The sequence below is a fragment of the Balaenoptera acutorostrata genome, chromosome X (genome assembly GCF_949987535.1).
Source record: "Balaenoptera acutorostrata chromosome X, mBalAcu1.1, whole genome shotgun sequence".
Taxonomy (NCBI): domain Eukaryota; kingdom Metazoa; phylum Chordata; class Mammalia; order Artiodactyla; family Balaenopteridae; genus Balaenoptera; species Balaenoptera acutorostrata.
This window is the reverse complement of record NC_080085.1, coordinates 126,236,205-126,259,030: the sequence shown is the minus strand read 5'-3', so window position 1 is coordinate 126,259,030 and position 22,826 is coordinate 126,236,205. Positions and strand designations below refer to the sequence as shown.

General features: G+C 39.9%; 1 pseudogene; it reads right to left on the bottom strand.

Moving 5' to 3' along the window:
* The window catches only part of LOC103007785 (tRNA pseudouridine(38/39) synthase-like), a 188,828-nt pseudogene extending 186,535 nt beyond the window's left edge, over positions 1–2,293 (bottom strand).
* Positions 2,294–22,826: the final 20,533 nt, after the last annotated feature.

The following is a 22,826-nucleotide window of genomic DNA, read 5'->3' as shown; positions in this document are numbered from 1 at the left end:
TGATAACAGGTGGGGAATTAGAAAGAAGAATAAAATACAACACGGTCCTGAGGACCTCAGCTACTGATAGGGAAGCAGACATACAAACTGCCGATGCTAAGGCAGTGTCCTAAGTGCTCAGACATATGAAAACCCTCTGGAAGCACAAAGAGGGGGCACCCAATCCAGATGGTGAAGGGTATCAGGGAAAGCTTCCTGGAGGAGATGATACCCAAACTGAGTCTTGGAAAGTGAGTAGAAGCTAGCCAAGTGAAAATGGGAAGCTTACAGGACTACATGAGGGAGACAGCTACTTTTGGAAAGCAGGGTGGCAGTATGAGGAATTACAGTTAAGTATTGCTATGTCAGTTTGGGGGGGGGTACATTGCTATATACCACACAGTTGGGGTAAATGCAGCTGAGGAGCTGGGAAGGAGCTGAAACAAATGTCCCAGAATGATCCTGGGCATAAGTATATTTTTAATTCCTCCAAGTGATTTGAACGTGTAGGCAGGGCTGAGGATTCCTGGTATGGGCCCTCCCTAGGCCATGATTTTCATGCTTAGTGTGCAAAGAAATCACCTGGGTATCTTGTTAAAAATGTAAATTGCATAAATACCTCCCGCAGGTAGTCTGCTTCAACAGGCCTGGGGTCGAGCTGTGGAATACACATTCCTAACATGTAGCAGATCACTCTGATGTGGGTGGTAGCCCAAGTATGCCACAGGTGACCCTCATCCACTTCAACATATGCAGCCTAAATATACAATGATGATTTCCAAATCTAGATTTCCAGTCACGTCTCCTTTCTAGAGGTCAAGACTCATGTAGTCAACCTTCTACTAGAGTTTCTCTTGGATGCCCCACAGGCACCTCAAATTCCACACGTCCAACTGTGAAATTATTACCTCTCCTCAGCCAACCTACTACTTGCCAGTGTCCCACACTGTTCAAGGTCAAGACTGACCTTGAACAAGTACTGAATATTCTACAATGACTTCCATTATACTCAAGTTAAAATCTAAAACCTTTAAGATGGCCTAGCTGGCCCAGAAAGATCTGGCCCCTCAGCACAGGGCCACTCTCATCTATGCCATTCTCTCCCTTTCATGGTTTCTGCTCTCAGCGTAATGGACTCGTTTCAGTTCCTTCCAAGCACCCTGTTCTCCCTCCTCCTGGCCTGTAACATGCTTTTGCTTCTGGCACCACGTTTTTCTGATTCATTCCCATCCATTTTGTAATTGCACTTCCTCTGGGAGGTCTTCCTAGGTTCTCTCCTATTACTATATATTCCTCTGCATAACGGTCCTAACAGTCGTTATCATTTGCCTAGTGACTGTACAGTACTCCTGGCTAAACTGTTAACTCCATTAGGGTGGAGTCCATATCTGTCTGGTTCAGTACAGCACCCTCAGTACCTGACACAATGTCTGGCCCACAGAAAGCAACTGCTAAGTGTTTTGAGCAATGAAGGGACAAAAGAAATCACCTAGGACAGGCACTTGTGCTAAGGAAAAATACAAAATTCAGATAGAGATTGATATAAACAGATGTTCATCACAGCGGTGTGTAGCGTAATTTAAAACAGGAATAAAAAATCCAAATGCTCACCAATAGGAATACGAGTGGATAAATTATGGTGTACCTATGTAAAATGATCTTAGGTATGCATTGAAAAGATGGTTGATTTTCTAAATATTCTGCAATTAAATATCAGTTTCACTTGCACCAAAATTACTTATGAAAAAAATAGCCCTGGAAATGTTATTGTTTTAGAAACCACAGGAGGAGGAGGAGAGAATGCACTTTCACCTAGAATCCTCTCTCAGTCAAGGTTTCATCAGGGAAATAGAAGCCACTTTAGCGTGAAGCCCACCCCCTCACACATCCCCACCCCAGACATAGGAACATATACAAGAATGAAAGGTGCTGGGATACAAAGATCAAGGAATTCACCACAGATAATCTAACTGGTAACAGCAAAGCAGTTGTTCTTAAGTGCTTTCCGGGAAGCCCCTCGAGATACAAGTGATTCTCAAGAAATCCCCCACAAGTGGCTTCAAACCTCAGGTCTATCTACCATGTCCGCCTGCAACTGCCTCCTGGAAGTAACGCTATTTCTCTTCCGCATTCCAAATTGTGCACGAGACACCCTCTTGCTGAAGGACTTTAACCCTGAACCTGTAACCGAGCAGGACCCTACGGGGCCTTCCTGGGGCAGGTCCTTCCCCCGTATCCTCTGCTGCAGCTCCTCTCTGAAGTACCCAGAGAGGAGCAGGAATTCTGGGTAGGTGAATACCCAGTACTCATGCATATTTCCTGAGCTTTTCAGATGCTAAAAACCACCACCAAATGGAAGAAATTAACTACTTGATGATCAGGAGCACTTAGCTCCCAACCTTCTGGCGCCTAAGGATTGATAACCGCACTGTTACCGCACCATCAACCAATCAGAGAATTGTGCACCAGCTGATCGCATACCCTGCGACCCCGCCCCCTCACCTGGGCTTTAAAAATGCTGTGCTGAAACCCGTCAGCGAGTTCACGGGGTTTTGGGGGAATGAGATACCCGTCCCCTTGCATGGCCCTGCAATAAATATTTCTTTGCTCCAAACTCAGACGTTTTGGTATTGTTTGGCCTCACTGTGTGTCGGGCACACAAATTTGCCTTCACTAGCAAACCCAATGGAGAAGAGAATTCTGGAGCTGCAGTTATTGTTGGCTTCTGGTTAGAAATGCGAATGAGTGGCAGTACAGTTTGATGACAAGACACAATTCAGCCCAACACCCAATAGGATACAACCCTAATGTAAGCGTCTTGTTGAAGGCATTGTGGATGGGAGGAAAGAAAATCAGACTGAGAATATGAAGAGCCAGGTTGGGGTCCTAACTTCACAGTTTACTTGCTCTGTGACCTTGGGCAATTTTCTGGATTCTATTTTAGTTTTCTTATGTGTACCAAGACGAAAATGATAATATCTTCCCAATGTCAAGTAAGATTTGGTATTTGAAAAGTTTTATTAGTGGTAAAGCATTATATGCTAGCTATGCTTATTAATTGAAATTCAACAATGTCTCTCATCCTCTGATAGGAGCCATCAAAAGAATAATCTGGGGCTTCCCTGGTGGCGCAGTGGTTGAGAATCTGCCTGCCAATGCAGGGGACACGGGTTCGAGTCCTGGTCTGGGAAGATCCCACATGCCGCGGAGCAACTGGGCCCGTGAGCCACAATTACTGAGCCTGCGCGTCTGGAGCCTGTGCTCCGCAACAAGAGAGGACGCGATAGTGAGAGGCCCGCGCACCGCGATGAAGAGTGGCCCCCGCTTGCCACAACTAGAGAAAGCCCTCGCACAGAAACGAAGACCCAACACAGCCATAAATAAATAAAATTAAATTTAAAAAAAAGAACCGTGTGCTCTGACATATCTCAAAATGGTTCCTTTAAAAAAAAAAAATCTGACATAACAATAATGCAATAGGGATTTAACAAGCAACATTTCAAAGCTACTGTTACAAGAAGCTGTACTTATGGTAAATAACTTTCTCTCCATTAAATGTAGGTTGATCACTGTGGCAAACACCGGTACCAAAAGGCTGAGTGTGGACTAGGAAGGGTATTGGAAACTGGCTGAAAAGCAATTTGTAGATTAATAAATGCTTAAGGCCTACTGAGAAGATGGTAAAACCTACAGCTCCATGAAATTGGAATTGTTAAATCCCAAATTGTGAATAAAGATTCTTGAAAATGTATTTTTAAAATTAATTTATTTTTGGCTGCGTTGGGTCTTGTTGCTGCACACGGGCTTTCTCTAGTTGCGGTGAGCGGGGACTACTCTTTGTTACAGTGCGCGGGCTTCTCATTGCGGTGGCTTCTCCTGTTGCGGAGCACGGGCTCTAGGCGTGTGGGCTCAGTAGTTGTGGCTCACGGGCTCTAGAGCGCAGGCTCAGTAGTTGTGGTGCACGGGCTTAGTTGCTCTGCGGCATGTGGGATCTTCCTGAACCAGGGCTTGAACCCGTGTCCCCTGCATTGGCAGGCGGATTCCTAACCACTGCACCACCAGGGAAGCCCTTGAAAATGTATTTTTATGGTTTGTAGTTCACTGAATTCATAAAGAAAACTCTGGTTTTCAGACATACTACTTGACCACTTTTCATACCATCACAGCAGAAGGGGGCATCCCAGATGCATATTTTCGAAGAATTGAAAAGAAGACCACAAAGCATCATCCTACCAATCTTCCAAATGAAACGCTTGAAGGGAACATTACCTTACTTACCTTGTTCGCCAGGATGGAATTTCTTCTGGACTCTGCTGTGTACCTTCCACTCTCTCCTCTTCAGAAATAGAACAGCCAGTAGTCCTCCCTCCAAGGAAATGGCGAGCTAAGTCATGACTATGCAGCAAAGTCTTTTGTACTCCATTGGAATCACTGTTTAAAATTTCATCTTGAGCTTTTACATTTCCTTACTGGCCTCAACCATAGTAGGTAGATTGAAAAGATAAGGCAAAACATTTAAAGTTATCCACATTTAACAAAGCAATACCCTTCCTCTCCTCTGCCTTCCCAAGACTAAGACTACCAAACGTAATTGCTCCTAGGTGTTCCAGAACAGGTCGCATGATTACTTGGCAGTGATTGGGGGCTTAGAACAGGGCTTCTCAAATGTTAAAGTGCATAGAAATCACCTGGGTATCTTGTTAAACTGCAGATAGTTTCTGGGCTGGGGCTGAGATTCTGCATTGCTAATAAGCTCCAAGATAATGGAGATACTGATAGCCAGGACTACACTTCAAGTAACAAGATACCACAGCTGTGTTTCCCAAATTGGCCTTTTGATAACAGTCACCTGGAGAAATTGTTAAAATGCGTAATTCCAACCTCCGCAGAAATGACTCCCAATCCCAGTGTTACCTGAAAAGTGGGTTTGCCTCTAGGTGGGTGTCAAGCCAAAAGGCACAACCAAGCCAAAGCAGGGAAGAAGGAAGGATTTATTACTTGCCGCAAGTAAGGAGAATACCGGGGATCTTTCCCAAAGCAGTGTCTCCCCAAACAGCAAAATTGCAGAAGTTTTAAACTAAGGATCCATACATATTCATGAAGGGGCTTGGGCGGTAGACAGAGTCCAATGTAGATTGAGCTCAGCCTGAAGTTACCATCCTCCACCTGAGAGGGGGCCTTAGTTCCTGTAGAAGAGCTCAAAGCTATTGTTATGTATATTCTTGAGCAGGAACCAGGCCCCTGTTTTAATTGCTTCACTATTGTTTCTTGACTTCTCCCCATTTGTTTCTGTATCCCCTCCCTTCCCTGATTAGCAACTGTTGGAATCTGCCCTTTGGAACTCAGGGAAGGTCTAGGAGGCTGAATGAAGCCTTTTCCCTACAAACAAGAAACGCAGGACACGGAAAGAATTTGTACACCAGAGGGCCACACAGGGTCCTGCTCGGTTTCATGAGGGATAGGCAGAGGCACTAAATTACACATTTGGGTCATGGAAGAAGTAGGATTTGAACCAGGTGCATTTGTTCCTGAGTTACTCTTCCACAACTTCCAGCCCTAAGAGGAGGCAACTTCATAGATGAAATAATTGACTGCACGACTGTGGGTATATCGGCCACACGGAAAAGCTCCAGTAACTCAGCTACTACCCTGAATTCCAAACACCAAAAGGATATTCCCAGTTGGAATCCTGTTTTCTCATTACCTCTCAGCCTTACACTTCAGACTCACTCCACAGAAGAACAATCCGCCTGGCATGCAGCTTGGTTCTGCCCCTCAAAATTCCCTCAGAGGAGCCTTATTTCCATAACCCACATCAGGCCCCCAGAGCCCAGCAGGACCAGTCCCCCAGGCTCTGCCTTTGCTGGGGACCTCAGTGTTCTCCTGTGTTCAGTAACAGGTCGAGCAAGTGACCAGTTTCTAAGGGCCTCTTCTAGGCACTGTAGAAAATGCACTGTTTCAGTGCATCTGCTTCTCTGACGGCTAAGCCACCTGACTCTTTCCAGTTGATGAGCAGGACCACCTTCCTCATCTCTTCATTTGTGTCCTTCCAGTAGGTCAGCAGGAAAGAAAAAGCAGACAAATGAAACAAAATTCATGCAAAACAACTTTTCTAAGGGCTAGAAGTTACTACTTTAAAGAGACACTAAACAAGGCACTTTTAGTCTACCCCAACACCAACTTAGAATTTAAGTTCTGGGACTTCCCTGGTGGCACAGTGGTTAAGAATCTCCCTGCCAATGCAGGGACATGGGTTTGAGCCCTGGTCCAGGAAGATCCCACATGCCGCGGAGCAACTAAGCCCATGAGCCACAACTACTGAGCCTGCGCTCTAGAGCCCATGCACCACAACTACTGAAGCCCGCGTTCCTAGAGCCCGTGCTCCACAACAAAGAGAAGGCACCGCAATGAGAAGTCCATGCACCACAACAAAGAGTAGCCCCCACTCGCCACAACGAGAGAAAGCCCACGAGCAGCAACGAAGACCCAATGCAGCCAAAAATAAGTAAAAATAAATAAATCTATTAAAAAATTATAAAAATAAAAAGAACTTAAGTTCTACTTTATTGTGATGATTATTCTTCAAATTCCAGAAAGATTAGCAGGATAAGAGGGGCCTTGTTCCAAACAGGGGTGCTGCTGGAACCCAGACAACGAACCTCCTGTTGGCCCACTGCTAACAATCGTTTTGATGTGGACTATCCTTTTCCTAGATAACCTGCATTCCTTTTTATTCCCCCAGAAGAATGTATTTGAAAGTAAAATGTATTCTTCCTGCTGCCTTAAATTCTAGTGACTCTCCCAATATAGATTTATGTCATATGGAGGTTTTGATTTAAAGCGGATTTTCTACAGTAGCCTTAGGCAAATCACTTAACCACTAATGGGTACGCCATCACAGACTTGAAATGATGCCTATTTAAAGACTCAGTGAACTGTGAGTGGAAGTATTTCAGAAGCAAGTGTGAAATTTCAAATGAACTTACCATAGTCATTAGCTGCACATTTAAATATATTTTGTGTTTAGCCTTCTGACTCTAAGTGGGTAGAGGGGTGGAAGTGAAGAGATCACAGGACCAGTAGGTTAGTGAGGTCACATCTCAATTAGTAAATCAAAACCCATGGAACTGAGACCAAGGAGTCTATGTTCATGGGGGGCAGTGCCCTGGCGTCCACGATGGCCCAGGAACACACTTCTGCTCTGATCACCTACTAGCCCTGTGACCTGGAGGTGGTGTGCTGGAGCTGGCTTGCACCAGTTTATGAGAGCCTATCAAATTTTTAGATTTTTTTGAGCTGGTTGAAGAAACAGTGTAGCTTGAAATCAACCATGATGAGCATACTTAACATTACAGAAACCATCAAATGCTACAAATTACGGTTTTTCAAAACCATGCATTCGTTCACTCATTCATTTTGGAGACCTTGCTTATCAGTGAACCCATGACTAAGTGAAATGGTTTTTCGCCTTTCTAAGCCCCATCTTTCTTATCTGTAAAATGGATTAATAATAGTTAGGCCTGCTACTTGTAGGACCTTGGAGCAAGGGTACAAATGGAAGCATATATATATATATATATATATATATATATATATATATATATATAATATTATTTACATATTATATATATAATATTATTTACATATTATATATTATTAATATATATTATATTATTAATATATATTATATATATATGTATATATAAAACACAAATCAGGGAATTCCCTGGCGGTCCAGTGGTTAGGACTCAGTGCTTCCACTGCAGGGGGCACGGGTTCGATCCCTGGTCGGGGAACTAAGATTCCCGCATGCAGCACAGTGCAGCCAAAAAATAAATAAATAAATGAAAACAATTTAAAAGTGTTTTTAAATAAATAAAATATAAATCAACCTATTAAATGGTCGAATAAAGTATGTTTTATCATCTAATCTTGACAACTATAGTTCCCCAACAACTATATCAAAAGAATGTACAAAGCTACATTTTTTACATTACAGAAAGTTGTCTAAATATCAAAGGCAACTAAAATATTATTACACAGGCCTGATGTTCTGTGGATTGGCTGGCAATGTTTGGATTAAAAACACAATAAAGATATACCTAATTCATAAATTATTATATATATTCAATGAGATATCTTTTTCTCACCATTATTTAAGTATAATCTTTTTTTAATTGAGGTACAGTTGATTTACAATACTGTGTTAGTTTCAGGTGTACAGCAAAGTGTTTCACTATTTTTGCTGATTATAATCCGTTATAGATTATTACAAGATAACTGTCATGATTCCCCACAGTATACAGTAGGTCCTTGTTGCTTATCTATTTTATATATAGTAGTTTGTGTCTGTTAATCCCATACCCTTAATTTGTCCCTCCCCCTTCCCTCTCCCCTTTTGTATAATCTTTAATAATTGTGTTGTTATAATCAAGATTTTTGTATTATTTGTATTAAAAGTGAGAAATAAAATACTGCCTGCCATACCAGTAAACAAAGGATGTCACAGTCATAAGCAATTGCAGCCACCACTGATGGTGAGCTGGTGAGCCCTGAGGGAACTCAGGAAGGAAACAAAGAATACCTGCCATCTAGCAGCCATCAGACTGCAGCCACTCCCGAGGGGAGCCCTGAGAAAGCACCGGACACTGGCTCCAGAGAGCCGAGGTGCATATCAAAGGAATGATTTCAGTGAGCCCAGACTCTTGCATCTTCCCATACATAGAAAAGCACTAAATTCCTTAACTTGAGACATCTAGTTTTCTTTTATTAACAGTAATCTTTTGTTCCTACTACCTGCCCTTTGTTGCAAAACTCCTGTATATCCTAGCTCCCCCTTCGCCTCCTCAGAGCAGTTTTCTCAGGGTTACTTGAAATACTGCCTCCCAGGCTTGAAGTCCTCAATACGTCTGCTGAATAAAACATAACTCAAATTTTAGGGTGTGAATATTTTTTTTCTTGACAAAAGTAATGTTGGAAAGGATTAAAAATATAATTTTACTCAAAGTATGCAAGATTTTAGTATATTTTTATAACAATGTAAATTATTTTCAAAATAAAAAAAAGATTTATTAGCATACTTAAAGTGATTTTTTAAATATTCAAAATAATCTATTAAATAATAATTATATATAATAATTAATAATAATCTATTAAACAAAAATACAAATTATGATTAACATGTAAAATGTTTAAATCAAAATTAGGTAAATAAAGCTTATACTTTTGGGGAAACATTTTTAGCTTATTAATTTTTAAATTGAAATCGTTATTACATAGTTTTATAAAAATAAAACTATTCACAACTCTAGTGTTCAATACCCTTATCCTTGCTCATGTAAAAAATTATCATACTTTATATATATATTAGCGTGTAAAGAATTGATATTATACTGTATTATGTAAGCTCTATACCTACATAAAGGTAAAATTATGAAAGCATGAATCATTTAATATTGAATGATGTTCTCCAGTTGCTATGTGCCTATTAATTTGTATTTCTAGAACCATAAACATAAGAAAGTGAAAGAAAGAAAATCATAACAACACTGGAAAACAATATTATGGAAGAATTCATTGCATTCATGCTATCAAAGAAGACACAAGAATTCATTTGTCTTTTCTGTTACCTAAGCATTTCTTCCACTCAAATGCTCCCTGTACTCTGAAGCAGTGTCCCTTGTCCCTCTCGGATGTCAGCAGTGGCACAACTGCATTTGCACAGTTCCCTTTTGTTTGGGGACACAGGACAAGAGATATGGGGCTTGATCAGTGTTAATCATGAGAATGGAAATTTAGTGCTATGGGTGATACTGTGCCGTCACTGAGCAAAAGATTCTGAAACTTCCCTGGTGGTCCAGTGGCTAAGACTCCACACTCCCAATGCAGGGAGCCCAGGTTCGATCCCTGGTCAGGGAACTAGATCCCACATACCACAACTAAGAGTTTGCATGCTGCAACTAAAGATCCCGCACGTGGCAACGAAGAGCCCGCGTGTCGCCAACAAATTAATTAATTGATTAATTAATGTTTAAAATAAAAGATCCTGAGTGACACAGGTACTCAGGTTTTTTGTTTTTTGTTTTTTGTTTTTAACAAATTAATTGCTGGGTGTATGTGATTCTACTATCCAGGACCCTCTAAATCATGGAATTCAGTCAAGGAGGCTCTCTTCTCCAAGTCTAAGAGCATAACCATGGTAAGCATAACCTGGATTCTACTATCCAAGACCCTCTAAATCATGGAATTCAGTCAAGGAGGCTCTCTTCTCCAAGTCTAAGAGCATAACCATGGTAAGCTACTATGGGTTAAGTGTTCTATGTACAATGTCACATTTAATTCTTACAAAAACCCTAACATATATTAACTGATGCTCTATAATTGTTATAGAGCTATTCTTATTTTTTTATTCTTATTATAATTATTATTCCTTACAGAAAAAACTAGCTCCTTACACAAACTGTCACCTCAAGGATGCACTGGCAGTGTGAAGGAGTCCCTAGCAATATATAGAAAAGGAAAGTGTTAGCAGGGATGGAAATGCCAAAAAAGAAAAGGAAAGTGTTAATGGGTCCTGTACTCGTTTCCTATTGCTGTGGTAACAAACTACCACAAATTTAGCAGCCTCAATGAAACAAATTTATTATTTCACATTTCCTTTGGTATAAGTCTGACAAATGTATCACTGGGCTAAAATCAAGGTGTCAGCAGGGCTATGTTCCTTCTAGAGGCTTTAGGGGGGAATCCATTCCCTTGCCTTCTTCAGCTGCTAGAGGCAGCCCACATTCCGTGGCTCAGGGCTCCTCCCTTCCTCCATTATCAAAGACAACAGTAGAGTCAAGTGCTTCTTATCTGGCATCATTCTGACTTCTTCCCCTCTCTTCTACTTTAAAGACCCTTGTCATTACATTGGGCCCACGTGGATAATCTAACATAATCTCCCCATCTCAAGAGCCTTAACTTAATCACATCTGCAAAGTTCCTTTAGCCATATAAAGGTAACATAGTCACAGGTTCCAGAGATTAAGACATGGGCAATCATTGTTGTACTTCGCATAGAGCCTCTTACATTGGACTTCAGCACACCTACTATTCCAGTAACTGACTTCTAACCACATTCCTCCCCTAATTTTCCACTTCATAGGAGTCTATCCTTCTTTCCTTCCTTCCTTTCTTCCCATTAATGGAAAACTTACAGCGGGCCAGATATTAGTCTAGGAACAGGAGATACAGCTGTGAACAAAACAGATGTGACGTCTTCCGATATGGAATTTACTGTCTAGTTGGGGAGACAGATATCAATCAAGAATCACACAAATTATGGGACTTCCCTGGTGGTCCAGTGGTCAAGACTCCACGCTTGCACGGCAGGGGGCACGGGTTCGATCCCTGGCCAGGGAACTAAGATCCCGCATGCCGCATGGCAAGGCCAAACAAAAAGAAAAAAGAAAAGAATCACACAAATTAATGTAAAATGCCAATATTGTCATTAGAGTCGTGCCCAGGCAGGGGGTTGAGAGACTGGAGGAAGGGGCATGCTTTGGAGACCACTGACTGGGACGATTAGAATAACAGCAGGTGCCCTGGACACTTGGATAAGACATATTTTCCATGTGATTTTCAGTCAATAGACATGCTCATTTCATTTAGCTAACAGTTGCCTTTTCCATTTCAGCTTTGTAGCTTTTATAAATGCTGTCAGTACATACAGGAAATAAAAGCAGGTTTCATGTGATTAGATAGTCACAAAAATGCTTTGGCTTGAATACCCTGGGAGTGTCATCTCTACTGATGGATACTTCTGTAGCACTCTGAGATAGAACCGTACAGACATGGGCCAAAGGTGACAGCATTTGTAAAGTACTGAAACACATGGTTCTTGCTTCCATGTTCCATAACATAAGCTTTTGGCTGAGGGAAGCATGGGTGAGAGCAAGGGAGGCATGATCCTAGGGAAAGTTAAGGCACCTGATTTGGTATCTGTGCTTGTTTTTCTATTACCACTGGTTTCTGTGCTGGTTTTTGCCCTTACTTGAAGCCTTGGGAAAGAGGAGAGTGATGAACAAAGGGGCTCAAATAGTTAATGACCTTCAGGGCCACAGGAGGACTATGATAAAGCTTATTTTAACTACAGCTATGTCATATGATCTCTGCTTTCCTAGGTTTCAATAATAAGTGGGAGAAATAAAAATACTTGAGGTGCAACACAACTGAGAATTGTCTAATAGAAGACAAAGCAAAACAGTCAACAAACAAAAAACAAATATTGGTCCAAACTAGCCTGGCATTCATTTGATATGTTTACCAAAGAGCTCTAAGATTACTTTGGCTTCAAGCAACCTATTTCTTTTCCTCTTTTATTGTTACCATTTAAAAAATATTGTCAGATTTATTTGGATAAGAAATAATGTTTTTCACCATTCTCTTATTAAATGCAGAAGCTTAGGGATGGGGGAGGACTATTCTACATACTTTAGTGGCTTAAGAATTCACAGGGCAGTTCAGCACCTATGCTTCCCTCTCATCTTCATTATTTATTTAAAACCACACATCTAAGAAATCAGTTTTCTGTTGACTTTCATTTATTTTCCCCAGTACAGAGATAATTAGTTAAGGCAACAAAATTCATATCTGGAAATTCGTGCTGTAAACACTTTGCTAAGCAACATCTGTCAAATTAAGATTGTTGATTTGGCCTTGAGTGGCCTTTAAAATGAGGTTTCTCTACCTGGGGTGCATTATTTCTGGAGGCCAGGTTTGGTAAATAATTTATGGTGTCCAGAACACCCTTGATGAATTTAACTATTTCATCTTTTTTTTTTTTATACAGCAGGTTCTCATTAGTTATCCATTTTATACATATTAGCGTATATATGTCAATCCCAATCTCCCAATTCATCACACCACCACCCCACCCCGGCACTTTCCCCCCTTGGTGTCCATATGTTTGTTCTCTACATCTGTGTCTCTATTTCTAACTATTTCATCTTTATGAAGAGACCATTTTCAGGTCTAGGGACTTACTTATTAATTATATTACTGCAGAAAAGATGTGTCAAAATGTCAAAGCGTCATCCGTAAGGACTGCATGTACCAAGCAACTTATTATTGGTATGGACCCAACTACTGTCTGATATATATTCTGTAAAACAAAGTCAAACAAATTCCGGGTATATAAGAGAACAAATTTCCTCACCAAATGGAATGGCCTCCTGAGTTAAAGCAAAGCACAAAGTCCTCAGGGTCTGCTAAGAAATTTCTGGTGTGGAGGAATAGTTTAAGAGGGTCAAGCAGTATCAATTTGCTCCAATGAGAGCTCCTATTCTTAAGGTCTGCTTACATGGATGTCCTCTGCTACCAACGCACCTGTCTCCCCTCAGGTATTGGTCGCCCTTTGAAGATGCTAACCTTGGTATGGATAAAGCCAAGAGGCCTCCGCAGAACTGATACAGGCTGGGTTATTCAAAAGAAACTTCACTAAAAATAAGGAAATACCTAGAGGGAAATGAATAAAGGAAAACACAGAGCACTGAAGGGAAGGAGAAATAATTTTATCTCTACCCCTCTAGGTTCGTGGCTGAGACCTCCCTATAATAATAAAAAAGACAGATTAACAGGAGAAAAACAAACTTAATTACATATGTATGGGAGATCCACAAAGATATGAGACTCAAAGGCAACCAGTCACTTAAGGTTGATATGCCATCCTGAGCTAAGGAAGGGATAGGGGTCCGGGGCTTTAAAGGGAAGGAAAACAATTCACAGGAAGATGGAGAAGAGGAAATGTTTGCTAAACAAATGTTTGCCCTGCCATGCAGGTAAATGTCTCAGATGAACAAGTTATCTCTGATAATAGCTGTCTTCCTGGTGTTAGGGGAACCACTGATCAAAACCACCCGTCCTGGCTAGGCACGATAGTAACCATTTGCATGAGTTATCTTACAACAGGAGATCCTGGAAAGGAACATGGAACTAACCAGCTACCACCAACCAGAAGAATTTGGGCAAGGTTAAAAAAAGAGAGGAGACTCCAGTCCCTATGTCCTACTTTGAGTCAGAGTGATTGGCCAGAGACAACATGGAAACTAACCCCATCACCATAAAACCCGAGACTGTGAGCCACGTGGCAGAGCAGTTCTGCTGGGTTCCCTTACCCTGCTACTCTCCACCCAGGCGCCCCTTCCCAACAAAGTCTCTTGCTTTGTCAGCACATGTGTCTCCTGGGAAATTCATTTCCGAATGTTAGACAAGAGCCCACTCTCGGGCCCTGGAAGGGGTCCCCCTTCCTGCAACACTGGTACAGGCCCCCTTTCTAAATTCTTTTAGACAGTTAAGGGGAAGGTAAAAAGGTCTTCCTGAGTCTGCTGGGCCTCCATTGCCTTCACCTCCACGTGCCAAAGTGGCATATTTTGGGGTGGTATAGTCTTTTCCCCTTCAGCATAAAACAGTGATGCTTACAAAGTACAGGTCTCTGATTCAAAAGGAACCTGAACAAGGAGTCGGACACAGAGCAAGCACTCAAAATATTCATTTGAAAACATATGTATACTCACATATATATGTGCACTGTTATTTATTGTGTATTAGGAGTGAAGGAATCAAACCCTACAAAGAATTCAAAGTAACCTAAAGAAAAGTAGGCTGGGATTGGAATGAATAGAAAGGCCCAAGGGCCTGGGAAATTACTTGGCCCTCCCTTTGAGCCCGAACCAGGAAGGTGGCTTTATCTCCTTCCCGTAGATAGAATTGCTTTGAATGGCCTGATATTTGCATGATGAGTTGGCTTTGCTCCTTTTGTGGGCTGTAAAATTGCTTCAGAATACCTCTGCCTAGATTTCTCCGTTTCTCACCTCTGGGTTTTTATGGCTCTCTGAGAAAGGCTCAGCCCCTCTGATATGGACAATTTAGGCACTTTAGGATCTTCAAATATTCTAACCAGAACTTGACACCTCAAAGTATGTGAGAGTCCAAAATGGGAATGGGTGGGGTGGGGACTGTAAAACACAGGGTGCAAGAAAGAAGATATTTCCCTGAAAGGGGCAAAGAGCAAAACTCTCTCTCTGCTCCCACTGTTCATTCTGGAGGAAGACTACAGAGCTCTCTCCAGGAGGTCTTCTGGGTTCAAAAGGTTAATAAAATCCCCCAAACAAGATGAGCCTTTGTCTTGTCTCAGTTACTCCAGGACTCTAAGGAGTCATGATTTATGTATGTATGTGTATATGTGTGTCTTTGCAAAGAAGGCCCACCCAAGAGGGAGAGGACGGGAAGCAGAATTAGAACTAGCAGCAGGGCCCACTACTAGTACAGCAACATGTGCCCAAGTGCAACTGAGCTATAGATAGATCAAGGGCCAGATCAACAGATAGATTTCATATATAAATTCACCATGTAATATTCATATAACAGATTTCAGCAATTTAATACCTCAATCCTTAACACTTAATGAAGGATCTGATCTTCTAAGATCCTAATGCATAATCATATTCATACCAATAAATATGAAATACTGAATTTCAGAGTTAAATATTCAACTGTCATTTAGTGTGTGAAGAAAGTTTTTATAAAAGGGTGAGATATGTCAAAAATCTGCAGTGAGGTTTTTCTTTTTTCTTTCTTTTTTTGGGAGTATAACAGTTGCAGATAAAGTTATTTTCAAATAATAAGGATTTTAAAACACAAAGGCTCAACTGTACTATTTCATGAGGAATCCTGAACAATAGAAATATTTTTGGAAATGAGAACGGCAGGAAGGATCAAGGACATCTGTGATTACAATTGCTTCATATTGCTTAGAGGGGGTCAAGTGATTAAAATATCTGTTTGAGGAAAAGAAAATGCCATAACGTCTGTCTAAACAAAGAAAAAAGTAACAAATAATGATTCGTTGCTTCCTGAGAGTACAAGTCCCTCAAGCTGAAATTCCATAGCTAATGCTTTCTTTGGAGGGTTTTGTGTTCTAAAGGGGACAGAAACCAGGGAGCAATGCTCCCCAAAAGGAGGAGGAGTAACCTGGGCGTCCACCCAAGGATGAGGCCCCCGTTCTAAGATTCACCACTACCCAGCTCTGTAATCTTAGGCAAATTCCCTAACCTCTCTGAACATCGGTTTTTCCATTTGTAAAGTAAGGGTATAATAGTCTCACCTCCAAGAGTTGTCATAAGTGTCAACTGAAAGAATGGCTGCAAAATGCTTTATAAATCCTAAAGTTCCACACCAACAAAACTTATTAACAACTTCATTCACTGAATGAAAGCTGAATAGAGGAGAGCTGTGAATATAATAATTATACAGTTATCATTTGCTAATCCCTTACTCTTTGCCACAACCTGAATCCTCTAAGCACGTTTTCCCCAGGACAAGGACAAAGAGATGGAAATGATGAGAGAAGATGAGGGACAGGAGACGAGAAAGCAAAAATTCAATTTGTAGGTAATTGGCTATCCTGAGGAAGAAACCAAAATAAATGGAGCTGAAATAATAATCAAATGTATAATAGAAGAAAATCTTCCTGAGCTATAAAAACTCTGCTGATTGAAAAGGTCCACTGTATTTCAGTTACAGTTAATGAAAATAGAACATCTAGGCTTATCCTGGTGATATTTTTGAATTACGAGGACAAAGAAAAAAGTATGCTACATACAGCTCAACAGAAAAACCAGGTAACTTACAAAGGAACAAAACCCGGCCGGGTCTCAGACTTCTGCTCTGCAATCTTGAGCACGGGAAGAAAGTGAAGCAATGTCTACAGAGTTCTGAGGGAAAAAGGTTGTGACCTAAGTTTTCTTTACCAAGTCAAGGTATCATTCATGGATAAAAGTTACATTCCACCATGAAGAAGTAACAGCCATGAACTTTTTTTTTTTTTTTTTTTGCCATGAACTTTTATGCTCTGAACAACAGCACCAGCAAAATGTTAAAAATACAGATGATCTAACAGTCTACCTGGAATATATACCAGAAACAATTGAAGGGTAATAAAATGAAATCAAATAAGAATTTTTAGAATTTTCTTAGGTTAGTCAGGGCACAAGGCAATAATCATTTAGAATATAAAATGGGAAGATGACTAATTAGAGAATTATATTCATAACAGAAACAAAAGAACTGAAATATCTAGAAATGCCCCTAAGAAGATTTATTGGACCTAAATGAAGAAAACTAAGAAGAGATATGAAAGATTTTTTATAAAATACTAAAACTGCAGATCAATTGACATTTTTAATTATCTCTTGGATAAGGATATTCAATGTTATAAATAAATCCATTCTCTAAAATTAGTTCATAGTTTTAAAGCAGTTCAAATCAAAATATAGGAAAAACTGAATTAAAATTATATTCTAATATTCATCTGGAAAAGTGAACAGTTGATATCTGTAATAGTTAAGAACATTGTTTTTAAAAAGGTATTACAGGAAGATTTGTTCAATGAGATATTAAAATGAACTATAAGTCACAGGCATTAAAAGACTTAAATGAACTTATTTACAAAACAGAAACAGACTCACAGATTTAGAGAATGAACTTACAGTTACCAGGGAGGAAGCTGGGGGAGGGATAGATTGGGAGTTTGGGATTGACACGTACACACTACTATAGTTAAAATAGATAACCAACAAGGACCTACTGTATAGCACAGGGAACTCTGCTCAATATTCTGTAATAACCTAAATGGGAAAATAATTTGAAAAAGAATAGATACATGTATATATATAACTAAATCACTTTGCTATACACCTGAAACTAACACAACATTGTTAATCAACTAAACTCCAATATAAAATTAAAATTTTAAAAAAAGTTTGATAGTGACACAAGAATCAACAAATAGATCACTTGAACACACTAGATTGCCCTGAAACACACTTTATTATAAAAAGAAACTCAACACATTAAAAATCAATTCCTACAAACCAATGGAGAAACTTATTCCTTTAAAATGTTAAGAAAAGAAGATAACTACTTGGAAACCACTTAAGTAAATTCCCACCTCAAATCAAATGCCAAGGTAAATTTCAGATGGATTAAATAAAGAGCTAAATGTAAAAATATAGAAGCCATGAAAACTCTGAAGAAAATGTAGATGAATGCTTAACTTATCATAATGTTCAAGAATAGGACTTTATTAAGATTTCAGAGGCCGAATATTAACTAAGGAGATCAGGCTTCCCTGGGGGCGCAGTGGTTAAGAATCCGCCTGCCAATGTAGGGGACACAGGTTCGAGCCCTGGTCTGGGAAGACAGCATATGCCACGAAGCAACTAAGCCTGTGTGCCACAACTACTGAACCTGTGCTCTAAAGCCCGTGAGCCACAACTACTGAGCCCACACACCTTAGAGCCCATGTGCCGCAACTACTGAGGCCATGCACCGCACTTACTGAAGCCCAAGTGCCTAGAGCCCATGCTCCACCAAAAGAGAAGCCACTGCAATAAGAAGCCCACGCACTGCAAGGAAGAGTAGCCCCTGCTCGCCGCAATGAGAGAAAGGCTGTGTGCAGCAACGAAGACCCAATGCAGCCAAAACAATATTAAAATAATAATAATAATAATAATAAAATATATTTGATAGGTGTTATCTCCTTTGATATAAAAATTTAGGTAAGCTGATAATTTCAAGGTATAATGACAATTTATGGGTGGTAGTGTAAACATTGGTATTTCAAAGGATTAAACAATGTTAGTGTGGTAAGACAGAAAGAAAACTCTCTTACTCTGCCATTTTTGCCATTGTAGTGGGAGTGAATAGCTGCTGAAAGAAGATTGAATAAGGTATTGTAGTATTTCAGCTTTAAGCAAACAAACAAAAAATTCTTTGTGAAAGTGTCCCTCTCTTAGCAACTTTCTTTTTTTAAAATTTTTATTGAAATATGGTTGATTTACAATGTTGTGTTAGTTTCAGGTGTACAGCAAAATGATTCAGTTATACAGAATTCGTTTTCAGATTCTTTTCCATTACAGGTTATTACAAGATATTGAGTATAGGTCCCTTTGCTATACAGTAGGTCCTTGTTGGTTATCTATTTTATATATAATAGTGTGTATATTTTAATCCCAAACTCCTAATTTATCCCTCCTTCCCTTTCCCCTTTGGTAACCAGAAGTTTGTTTTCTATGTCTGTAAGTCTATTTCTGTTTTGTAAATAAGTTCATTTGTAACATTTTTTTAGATTCCACATAAAAGTGATATCATATGATATTTGTGTTTCTCTGTCTGACTTACTTCACTCAGTATGGTAATCTGTAGGTCCATCCATGTTGCTGCAAATGGCATTATTTCGTTCTTTTTATGGCTGAGTAGTACTCCATTGTGTATATGTACCACATCTTCTTTATCCATTCTTCTGTCAATGGACACTTAGGTTGCTTCCATGACCTGGCTATTGTAAATAGTGCTGCTATGAACATTGGGGTGCATGTATCTTTTTGAATTAGAGTTTTCTCCATATATATGCCCAGGAGTGGGATTGCTGGATCATATGGTAGCTCTATTTTAATTCTTTGAGGAAAACTCCATACTGTTCTTCACAGTGGTTGTACCAATATGCATTCTCACCAACAGTGTACAAGGGTTCCCTTTTCTCCACATCCTCTCCAGCATTTGTTATTTGTAGACTTTTGGATGATGGTCATTCTGGCTGGTGTGAAGTGATACCTCATGGTTGTTTTGATTTGCATTTCTCTAATAATTAGCAAAGTTGAGCGTCTTTTCATGTGCCTGTCGGCCATCTGTATGTCTTCTTTAGAGTAACTTTCAAGTATACAGTACGGTCTTGTTAACTATGGTCACCACTCTATACATAGATCCCCAGAACTTTAATTTGCATAGAAATCACCTGGAGATTTTGTTAAAATACAGATTTTGTTACAGTAGATGTGAGGCAGGGCCTGAGGTTCTGCCTTTCTAATGCACTTTCAGGTGGTGCAGATATGTCTGGTCTAGCAAGACTGTCAAAATAGTTTCTTCTTAAAACACACACACACACACATACATATATTAGTTACTATAATGTGCTAAGTTGTATGAACAGAAAACAGGAGACTTTATAGTTCAGTTAAGCAAAAAGTCATCACCAATAATATAGAAATATGTGGAAAGATATATTTATGTATCTAAAATATACTATCTAAGCAGGTAGACATGTAAAATTAATTCTCATACTACAAATTCTCAAAAATGCTATATTTTGTAAACTGTGTCAAGGGTCTACTTTACCCACTGAGAGTATGAGTGATAGGAAAAGCATGGCTTTTCTGTTAGTGGAAGCTTTGGACAAGCACTGTTGAATGATGTCCTGTGGGACCCTGATGTTAACAGTTTGGATGCTTGACGCTATTACTGGCTTCAGTTTAGTAAGATTCCTGAAGGGACAAGAGAGCACATTACTGAAATTAATCACATTTGCAATAGATTAATAAAACTGATAACTGAATCTATAAAGAGTCTCTCCCAACCGAAGCTGCATAGAAAGCACAGTTTTTTAAAGGAACTATGCATGCATATTTGATGATTCTATGAGCTCTTAAAGCCATGAAATTGTGACTGTTATTATTCATTGAATCTACATTCTGAGAGCTAAGCCATGTTTCAGTGTAATTTCCGTTGCCTCTCTGCTAAACTTACCATTTCTAGTCAGGTCAATTTTAAATTTACTACAATCAAGATTCTATTCTCTTCCCTCTTTCACATGACCACATTTTAAGTTTGCTTGGCTCACCATTCTTGCTGTGATAAAGATGTAAGACTCCAGTCTTCATTTTGAGATCTAATCCCAAATTCTCTCTTTGATTTGCAAAATCACTTTTGAACTTTTCTCTCCGCAATTAGAGAATCTTTTATTGGTCTCATTTTTCAAAGGCTCTTCCTTTGTCATTTTATACTGTTCAGATATGGGGAAAAAAGAGATTTCTCCTCCTTTTTAACTAATTTTTTTGAGACTGACGTACTTTATCATATTTATTCCCAAGCCTAGGAATTTTTATCCTGAATAAAGTATTATACTATCCACCTCGTGGGGTACTTCAGGCTAGGTTTTAGTGTTAGGTCAGTTATAAATTCTTTACTCTTTCCTCAGTTTGTATATGCTTGGGAAAGGCAAGCAAAATCCTATATCCATAAAAGAACACAGGTGAGATTGTCTTTGTCTTCCCCTAATGAATCATTTAATGGTGCCCGTCCAAGATTTCCACTAACATAGAAAGGTAATGCTTTCCTACTACTTATATACTCAGTAGGTAAAATGTACTTTTTTTATCATTCTTTTTTTTTTAATTTATTTATTTTATTTTTGGCTGCGTTGGGTCTTCATTGCTGCACCCGGGCTTTCTCTAGCTGCAGTGAGCGGGGGCTACTCTTCGTTGCGGTGCACAGGCTTCTCATTGCAGCGGCTTCTCTTGTTGCGGAGCATGGGCTCTAGGTGCTTGGGCTTCAGTAGTTGCAGCAGGTGGGCTCAGTAGTTGTGGCTCGCGGGCTCCAGAGCGCAGGCTCAGTAGCTGTGGTACACGGGCTTAGTTGCTCTGCAGCATGTGGGATCTTCCCAGACCAGGGCTCGAACCCGTGTCCCCTGCATTGGCAGGCGGATTCTTAACCACTGCACCACCAGGGAAGCCCTAAAATGTAGTTCTGACATAGTTTGCAAGACATAGCATTTTTGAGAATTAGCTTTACCTAACTGCCTGCTTAGATAGTGTATTTTAAATATATCTTGAAATTCTTCATTTTTAGTAATGCACCCTTATGTCCCTTCAGGGCTTATAATGATTCTTGCTAAACTGAAGTCAGTAGCAGTGTGAAACAGTACCCAAACTGTGAACATTGGGGTCCCCTTGGCCTGTACAGAACACCATGCAGTTACGCAAATCATGTTATAGAGAAATATTCTGTGACACGGGAAAATGAACACACTTTATTATGTGCAAAAGGCAGGTTACCAAATATCTTACGTGTTCCAATTTTGATGCCAAGCATCGTTCCAAATTTGTTTGAATTCTAATGTGAGTGCTGGACCAACTACATCACTACATCATTTATGGGGCCGAGTACAAAATGAAAATGTGGGGCCCCTTGTTCAAAACTTATTAATACTTTCATGAAGGTGACAGGAGAGCATTAAATCATGCACAGAGCCCTTCCAAATGTGGGGGCCTGTGCAACTACCCAAGCTGCACATCCATGAGGCCAGCCTTGTGTGTGTGTGTGTGTGTACACACATTTGCACATTACATAGACTAGGGTGATGCACACCAAAATGCCAAAATGTTATTAGGCACCTCTGAGTGGTGAGATTATGGGTGATTTTCATTTTCTTGTTTGTTTTCTTCTGAGTTTTATGCTTCTTCAACAATGAAATCAGATTATTACAGTGATTAGGAAAAATACCAATAAATGTTGTCATTAAAAGATAATACTTTTATCCCAGCGGTGCCTCCAAAAAAAAAAAAAAAGATAATACTTTTAGTTAAAGACAGAGCAATGTTCCGGAAATAAAAATAGCTACTGCTTTCGTCTGCCTAAAAGGTGCTAGATAAGGTGCTAGGCACTTTCTGTGGCATCTCCTTCCACTCCCCAGCAACCTGTGAGGTCATATTATCTTCTCTTTTATAGATTCTAAGATTCTAAAAGTAACTTGTTTAGGCATAAAAGTAGGATTCAGGCTTAACAGTAAAAGCTTCTCCAGCACATTACAAACCAGAAGTCAGAAAGCCTACATAAGACAAATGAAGACCCACAGACATAGGAAACAAATTTATGGTTACCAAAGGGGAAAGGGGGGGAGAGATAAATTGGGAGATTGGGATTGACATATACACACTTCTGTATATAAAATAGATAAACAACAAGGACCTACTGTA